The sequence below is a fragment of the Dryobates pubescens genome, chromosome 24, assembly GCF_014839835.1.
Source record: "Dryobates pubescens isolate bDryPub1 chromosome 24, bDryPub1.pri, whole genome shotgun sequence".
NCBI lineage: Eukaryota > Metazoa > Chordata > Aves > Piciformes > Picidae > Dryobates > Dryobates pubescens.
Window position 1 is genome coordinate 2,329,257 of NC_071635.1, and position 9,103 is coordinate 2,338,359.

Sequence of the window (9,103 nt, forward strand, 5' to 3'; positions counted from 1 at the left end):
TCTCTGCTGTCCACCAGTGGAGCTGTGTCCTGAGTGCAGCACCACAAACTGCCAGCAGCCCAAGACTTAGCTCAGCATCTCAAACAACCTGGGGAGAGGAGAGGAGAATTCCTGTTGCTCCCAGCCCTTGCCCAGAGTCTCTCCCCAGCTCTCCTGGAGCCCCTCCAGGTACTGGAAGGCTGCTCTGAGGTCTCCCTGCAGGCTGAACAGCCCCAGCTCCCTCAGGCTGTCCCCACAGCCCTCTGACCATCTCGGTGGCCTCCTCTGGACCCAGCCCAGCCATTCCATGCCCCTCTCTCCCAGGAGCTACAGAGTATAGTACAACCACTGCAGTGCCAGGGGTTCAAGTGGTTGGTGATTCATCTGGCACCCAAGGCAGGGGTAACTGGGACTTTGTTGAGCAATGGGGATGGCTCTGTTTGAATTACTTGTGAAGAGCAGAAGAGTTGCCTTGGCAGAGCAGACAATGGCTCAGCTACAACCTCTCTGCTCTCCACAGCTCCCTGGGAGGAGGCTGCCCTTGAGGTGGGGGCTGGGCTCTGCTCCCCAGCCCCGGGTCCCTCCTCAGCAGGCCAGGAGCAGCGGTGCCATGAGGCTGCCTCCCAGACTGCAGCCCCCTCGAGCTCCCAGCATGGGGACAGCCAGGTTGCTCTCCTGCACCTTTGATCTCCTCTGGGCAGCTGGCAAGCTGCCTGGGAAGTGCAGTGGTACTCAAGATAGGGTTGGCACTGGTGCCTTTGATCTCAGAGACCTAAGGGCAGGAGCCAGGGGGTGGGATCGATGCTGCCAGGGCTGCAGCCCAACACTTTGATCTTGGGTTTCTCTTGCAGAGGCAGGACAATGCTAGATGCCAAGGACTTGAGGCCCTCTCCAACCCTGCATTCCCTTGGAGATAAGGAAGGCATTGCCTTTGCCTTCCAAAATACACCAACAGGACTGCCCAGGACCTTCACAGGCACCACGGGGAAGAAAGCTCCAAGGAGACAGAGATGAACCTTGACTCTGCCACTTTGCTCTGCTGGCACCTCACCTGGAGTGCAGTGAACAGCTCTGGAGCCCTAATATAGGAAAGACATGGGCCTGATGGAGCAGGTCCAGAGGAGGGCCATGAAAATGATCATGGGGCTGGAGCACCTCTGCTCGGAGGGCAGGCTGAGGGGGCTGGCAGCTGGGTTCAGCCTGGAGAGGAGAAGGCTGCAGGGAGACCTAATAGCAGCCTGCCAGTACCTGAAGAGGCTACAAGAAGGATGGAGAGAGACTGTTTGCAAAGGTCTGCAGGGACAGGACCAGAGGCAATGGCCTCAAACCAGAGCAGAGCAGACTGAGATTGGATGTGAGGAACAAGCTCTGCACCATGAGGCTGCTGGAACACTGCAGCAGGTTGCCCAGGGAGGTGGTTGGGGCCTCATCCCTGGAGACAGTCAAGGTGAGGCTCAATGAGGCTCTGGGCAACCTGCTCTAGTGGAGGATGTCCCTGCTGACTGCAGGGGGTTGGACTGGATGAGCTTTGGAGGTCCCTTTCAACCCAAACCATTGCATGGTTCTGTGGTTGTCTGTGTTTTGTCCCTGCACAGCCAGCAGGAGGAAAGTCCATCTCCAGACACATGGCACAGCCCAGTGTGGCCAGAATGTCACCCCCAGGATCCACCAAGGGGTACAGCAGGGAGTGCCAGACACAATGGGCTTCATGAAGACACACATTTGGTCACAGCTGCTGCTAGGGGCTAGGCTGGAAGGGGTCCAAACAGCAGGAGGGAGTGAGAGAATCACTCAGCTAGGAAGGGCAGCTCAAGAGCTTGCTCCTGTGAAGAAATCCCACCCCCAAATCTGTAATGTCAAGGACTCTTCTAGAAGGCACCCAGCAAAACCAGCCTGGAGCTGCTGCAGCCCAGCAGAAGGCCATCACAGCTTCCCTGCATCCCTCCTGAAGGGAGCAAACAGCACCCAGCAGAAGTTCTCAAGCCCATGCTTGGCTGCTCACCCTGGCTGCTTGGCTGCTCACCCTGGCTGCTTGGCTGCTCACCCTGCCCACCAAAACTTCAGAGGCTCTGAGCTGATGGAAGACCTCTGTGGAGTGAAGTGGAAGCTGCCTGAAATGGGTCCAGATGGAGCACTGCTGATTGGGGTCAATCTTGTTAGACATAAGAGGACTTTGTCCATTCTGGGTGAGGAGACTCAGATCTTTTTTGGTAAGGTGAGAGCATCCCTTCAGCCAATCCAGAGGTGAACTCCAGGCTGAGGCAAAGGGAGGTGGCAAGCTCCAAAGTAGCTGCTGGAATGCCTGTGAGACTCCAGCTCAGCAGGCTGAGGGCTGCAAGCCACCCCCAGACTGCCCATGCCTGTGATAAACATCAGCTGCTGGAGGCTTAGGGAGGGCTGATTGGGGCAATCAATCCTTATCATCAAGGCATAAGCTGATCACCAGCTGGGATCTGGAAGAAATCCCCTCTGCTCCCAGCCCACCATGGCTGCAGGCTGAGGTAAGGATCGAGGTGAACACCTGGCTCTGCAGCATCCAGAGCTGGGGCACCAGGCCAGATGGACAGTTACAGAGTCACAGACCAGCCTGGGCTGGGAAAGCCTTCTAAGATCTCTGAGTCCAGCCAGCAGCCCAGCACCACCATGGCCATCACACCATGGCCACACAGACCATGGCCACAGCTTTCTGGAACACCTCCAGGGCTGGGGACTGCACCACCTCCCTGGGCAGCCTCTGCCAACCCCTGACCACTCTGGCAGCAAAGACATTTTCCCTCCTCTCCAACCTAACCCTCCCCTGGCACAGTTTCAGGCCATTGCCTCTCCTCCTGTCACCTGAGACTAGGGAGAAGAGACCAAGCCCCAGCTCACTGCAGCCTCCTCTCAGGGAGCTGCAGAGAGCAATGAGGTCTCCCTCAGCCTCCTCTCCTCCACACCAAACACCCCCAGGTCCCTCAGCAGCCCTGTTCTGCAGACCCTTCAGCACCCTTGCTGCCCTTGTCTGGCTGCACTCCAGCACCTCAATGTGCTCCTTGGAGCAAGGGGCCCCAGAAGAAGAAGATCCCCAATCCAAACTCAGTCCAGAACAGGATCCCCAATCCAAACTCAGTCCAGAACAGGATCCCCAATCCAAACTCAGCCCAGTCCAGGATCCCCAGTTCAGATGCAGCCCAGTCCAGGATCCCCAATCCAAACCCATTCCAGTCCAGGAACTGCAGTCCAGACTTCATCCAGGCTCCAGCAGGGCTCAGTTCCCCAGCTGGATGCTTTCAGCTCTGCAAATCCTCCATCCCTGAAGCCAGAGTGGAGCCCAGGATTGTTTGCACCTTGGTTGTTGGTTTGTTTTGCTTTGTTCTCCCCAGGCCTTTGCCTTCTGCTCTCTCTTTTCACAGGAGACCAGCGGGGGAGGCTTTCAGTTGTCCCCTCCAGCGCTGGAGATGGGCTGAAAAGTCAACCCCTTTGCTTTCCCCCAGCCTGTGTTGCATTCACAGCCCATGAAGCAGGCTGTGTGCTACCAGGGCCGTGGTAACCACTGCCAGACCCTGGCTCCATGGACCTGTTTTCCTGGGACTGAAAAACAACCCCGGTGTGTGCCAAACCTGGCCCTGGCTCCGGCTGCCTCTGGGATTGGCAAACCTTCCAGGAATCTCATGTTCTGCCTCCATTCCAGCAGTCCCTGGTGGCTCACTTACTTCTTGGAAAAATGTCTTCCCTGTGAGCCCAAAGCCTGGCCAGGAGGGCAGGGCTTTGTGTGGCAGCTCTCACCCTGGGAGATGCCAGGCTTGGCGGGGGCTGGCTCGGACCCGCTTGGCACGGCGGTGCCGGGGTGAGCGGCGGGGCCGCCTCCACCTGCGCTCTGCCAGCAGCTCTGCACTGGAGCTGGTGGGGCTGGGAGGCTCCACAGCAGCCCTGGGGAGGAAGCAGGAATGTTCTCAAAACACAGGGAGCCGAGGGTGACCTCTCCTGCCCCTCTGGCTGATAAGTGCAAGATGTTCTTTGGCAATGCGAGGCGAGGGAAGCTGCTGGCTTTATCTCGCCCTGGGTCACCCTCTCCCCTTCTCTCTTGAGCAGGATGCATGGCTGCATGAAGCACTGCTGGGAATACAAACCCCAAGCATCCTGAGCTTGGCTCCCTCCAGAAGGTCCAGCCACACAGGAGGGCAAGGTTGGTTGGGAAGGTGACCTGCAGGGAGCAGGGACAAACCCAACCGTGCTGCCTCTGGACAGCAGCGCTCAGCCCTGGCCCTGCACAGTGAGTCTGGGGTCCAGGGTCTTGGGGACTGTTGCTTTTTGTTGTTCATGCAATGGGTTGGGTTGGAAGGGACCTTCAAGATCATCCCATTCCAAGCCCCTGCCATGGGCAGGGACACCTCCCACCAGCCCAAGTTGATCAAGACCTCATCCAACCTGACCATGAACACCTCCAGGGAGGAGGCATCCATCCACGGCCTCCCTGGGCAACCTGTGCCGGTGTCTCCCCACCCTCACTCTTCCTCATCTCCATCCTCAATCTCCCCTCTCCCAGCTCCAATCCATTGCCCCTCATCCTGTCACTCCAGCCTCAATCTGCCCTCCTCAACATGAGGAGAAACTTCTTTGGTGTGAGGCTGCTGGAGCCCTGGAGCAGGCTGCCCAGAGAGGCTGTGGAGTCTTCTCCTGAGGCTTTCGAACCCCAGCTGGATGTGTCCCTGGGTGACCCTGCCCTGGCAGGGGGTTGGGACTGGATCATCTCCAGAGCTTCCCTTCCAACCACTGCCCTTCTGTGCTTCTGTCACCCCTGCATCCTGAGAGTGACACCGCCACGAGGTGAGGCAGCAGCAGGCTCAGAGCAAGTGCTGCCTTTCTCCTGAGCTGCAGGTGAGTGGCTCTGTCCCCCCAGCACCTCACACCCTCAGCTGTGCACTTTGCAAGGGCTGGCAGCATGCAGAGCAAGAACAAAAAAGGCAAGCCATTTGTTTTATGTGGAAACAGAGCTGCTCCCAGCATCAGCCCTAGGAAAGCTGGAAAATATGATCATGATATTTCCCTAGCACAGCCAAAGAGGGCCAGCCCAGGTGGCACCAGGCTTTCACACACTGCCAGGTCCTGCACAGCCTGCACAGAGGGAAATCAGGGCAGAGGTGATTCCAGCCCTGGTGATGTGTCTGTGGTCTGGCCACAGGCTGGCACAGGCTCAGAGAGCAGCTTTCTTTGTGGTGGAGGTGGAGCAGAGCTGTGAGCTGGGGGGGGATCAAGACTAAGGGGTCAAGTATTAGGATCCTAGAATGGGTTGGGTTGGAAGGGACCTTGAAGATCATCCAGTTCCAACCCCCTGCCATGGGCAGGGACACCTCCCAGCAGCCCAGGTTGCTCAAGGCTTCATCCAAGCTGGCCTGCTGTGGATGGGATGAGATTTGATGGGATGGGATGGGATGGAATGGAATGGGATGGAATGGAAAGGAATAGAATGGAATAGAATGGAATAGAATAGAATAGACCAGGTTGGAAGAGACCTTTGAGATCATCCAGTCCAACCTCTCACCCAGCACCATCTGATCAACTCAACCATGGCACCAAGTGCCTCAGCCAGGCTCCCCTTAAACACCTCCAGGGATGGAGACTCCACCACCTCCCTGGGCAGCACATCCCAAGGGCCAATCTCTCTTGCTGGGAAGAACTTCTTCCTAACATCCAGCCTGAACCTGCCCTGGCACAGCTTGAGACTGTGTCCTCTTGTTCTGGTGCTGGTTGCCTGGCAGAAGAGACCAAGCCCCACCTGGCTACGACCTCCCTTCAGGGAGTTGGAGAGAGCAAGAAGGTCTCCCCTGATGTTCAGGTCACATTCAGGAAGCACCTTGAGCCTCCTCTTCTGTGTTGCTGAGCAAGGAGCAGCTCAGGAGGTGAGTTCTGAGCCAGGAGAATTGTAATGGATCTGTAGGGTTTGTGGGAATGCAGCCAGGGTTTGGGCTCTGCTGCTGGGGGGATTTTGATCCTATGGTTTTGCTGTTAAGTAGCTTAGGTAGGACAGAACTGGAGATTAAAACAGAATCACAGGGGCTGGAAGGGACCTCTGGAGATCAGCCAGCCCAAGCCCCCTGCCAGAGCAGGGTCACCTAGAGAAGGTCCCACAGGAGCACAGCCAGGTGGGGTTGGAATCTCTCCAGGGATGGAGATTCCACCACCTCTCTGGGCAGCCTGCTCCAGGGCTCCAGCACCCTCACATTACAGCAGTTCCTCCTCATGTTCAGATGGAGCTTCTGATGGTCAGGTTTGTGCCTGTCACCCCTTGTGCTGTCCCTGGGCACCACTGAACAAAGCCTGGTGCCATCCACCTGCCACCCAGCCTTGAGGTATTGATCAGCACTGATGAGATCCCCCTCAGGCTGCTCTTCTCCAGCCCCAGTTCTCTCGGCCTCTCCTCCTCAGAGCTGTTCCAGTCCCCTCAGCATCTTTGTACCCAGCCAGCCTGAGGCTTTTAGGTGACCTCATCACAGAGCTCCAGAATGAAGCATTTCAAGCTGCTTTTTAAATGCAGGGGAGCTGTCTGCAGCCTCCCCTGCCACGGCAGAAGAGCATTTCTTTAGCTCTTACCCAAGGCAGGATCTCCCCTCAGAAGTGCTGGAATGTGCAGTCAGCCCAGGCAGCTGAACTGCTGGGGAAAGGAGGGGGGGAGAAAATCACTGTGCAGCCTTTCCTGCTGGTTTTTAGCTCAAAATTGCTCTGTCTTTGGGGGGTCAGAAGCGTTTGGGCTCCCTGCAGCGAGCACACAGCTTGTAATTAATGAGAGAAATCAATGCAGAGACCAAGAGAGTGAAAACCTTGACTCAGATGGTTTGATGTAGATAGCAGAGACACTTTGCAGCCCCTCCAAAACAGGGCTGGGGAGGAGCAGCTGAGGGACCTGGGGGTGTTTAGTGTGGAAGAGGCTGAGGGGAGACCTCATTGCTCTCCACAGCTCCCTGAGGAGGCTGCAGTGAGCTGGGGCTTGGGCTCTGCTCCCTAGTCTCAGGTGATAGGAGAGGCAATGGCCTGAAACTGTGCCAGGGGAGGCTTAGGTTGGAGAGGAGGAAAAATGTCTTTGCTGCAAGAGAGGTCAGAGGTTGGCAGAGGCTGCCCAGGGAGGTGGTGGAGTCCCCAGCCCTGGAGGGGTTCCAGAACCCTGTGGCCACAGCACTTGGGGCCAGGGTTTGGTGGCCATGGTGGTGCTGGGTGGAAGGTTGGACTGGATGACCTTAGAAGGCTTTTCCCACCCAAACCATTCTGTGATTTCCCTGTGAATTATTGCATTGGAACCAAACCCTTCCCTGGAGTGTGGCAGCAGGCAGTGTGTTGGGGGGGTGGCTGGTGAGGTGGTAGCTCAGAGGCAGAGGCAGGCATGGAAGCAGCTGGAAGATGCTGTGTGGCACTCTGCTTGGCTTGCTTGGGCCTTTGGGCAGCCCCAGCATTTCAGAGGTTAATTCCAGATGTCTTCCCTTTGCCAGCATTCATTGAGGGATGCAAATAGCTACAAGGAACAAAAGAGGTTTCAGATATCAGAGCCTCTTCCAGGAAAGCCTGCCAAAGCCTCCAGAAAAAAAAGCCTCAACTTAGGAACTGAAACTACTCAAATCATCAACTTTTATGGAATTCTGGCTTTATTGGCCTTTCATCCTCAGGTATTTCGTTAGGAGACTTTACACAGAGGATGTCCTGCACTTCCCAGCCTTTATCCACGGGGTCAGTGCCCGGCTGAGGGCAGCTGTCCCAGCAGGTTCTGCCGTCAGGGCACCGGAGGGGGGAGGCAGCCCTCTGAGATGCTCACTGCGTGCCTCGGGAGGCTGTGAAGTGCAGCAGGTCTCCACAGCCAGGGCTCTGCACCCTGCCTACAGCAGCAAAACCCTCCCGGGGATGCTCTTCGTCATCCAAAGGCAGGGGGAAGGAAGGGAGCTGCTGCTGCCGGTGGGGCTGCAGCTGGAGCGTGCCACGCAGCTTTCTAAGAGCAGCTGAGCAAAAGGCATTGGAATTGGTTCCCACAGCATTGCTCCTGCCTGCTCCTGGCTGCCTGGGCTTCAGCTGATGCTCTCCTGCTGTGGAAGAAGGGTGGTGGGACCGGCAAGGAAGCAGTCTGCTTAGGCAGAGTGAAGTTTGCCCACCAGCAGCCGTCCCTGCAAGAGCAGGGGGAGGCTTTGTTCCAGCCCAGCCCCAAAAGCAGCAGGGTAACCAAAGGGTGGGCAAGCAAGTGCTAACCATGAGGCAGAGAGTGGGTGAGGAGAGCACTGGGCAGAGAACCCCATGCTCTTGGATTCTCTCAGGAGGTCACTTAGACCAAACCCTTTCCTTCCTGGGTATCCATGTGAGGAGAGCTGGAGGGTGCTGAGCTGTGTTGAAGCTCTCCCAGATCATGGTTCCATGGTCAGTGGCTGGCCTGGATGACCTCAGAGCTCTTCTACACAGGATTCACACAGGCTCATGGGATGTTAAGGGTTGGAAGGGACCTCTGGAGATCTTTGACTCCAACCCCCCTGCCAGAGCAGGAGCATAGAATCCAGCACAGGTCACGCAGGAACACATCCAGACAGGGCTGGGAAGTCTCCAACCAAAACACTTCTATGACTCTGTGATTCTTCAGTGCACCTTCCTCTCCTGCTTGCTGGGCTGTGAGGAGTTGGCTCTGGTGTTTCTGTGGTAGGAAAGGAGGAGGGGAAATCTGGGAGTGGGCATCCAGTCCCCTGCAGCACCATACTCTAGACCTCCAGAGCCAAAAATAGTGAGGCAGTGGAACGGGGAGGCAGTGGCTGCCCCCTCCCTGGAGGTGTTCAAGGCCAGGCTGGATGAGACCTTGAGCAACCTGGGCTGGGGGGAAGTGTCCCTGCCCATGGCAGGATGACCTTGAAGGTCCCTTCCAGCCCACTCTGGGACTCCAAGAGTTACTGCACAGCCCATGCAGCCTCTCTGACCATGTCAGCATCGGGGAGTGCTGCTCATAAGCCTGTGTTGGCATCACCATGACTGCTTGTTCCCACCCCTGCAGTCTCCACCCTTCTCCTGACAGAACCTGATGGAAACTATTTCAGCTGGATCAGCTCCTCGCTCAGGTTCAGCTCGTAGCTGCACTTGATGCTGTGAGGAGGCAGCAGCAGGAGAGGCTCTGAGCAGGAGCTGCTTC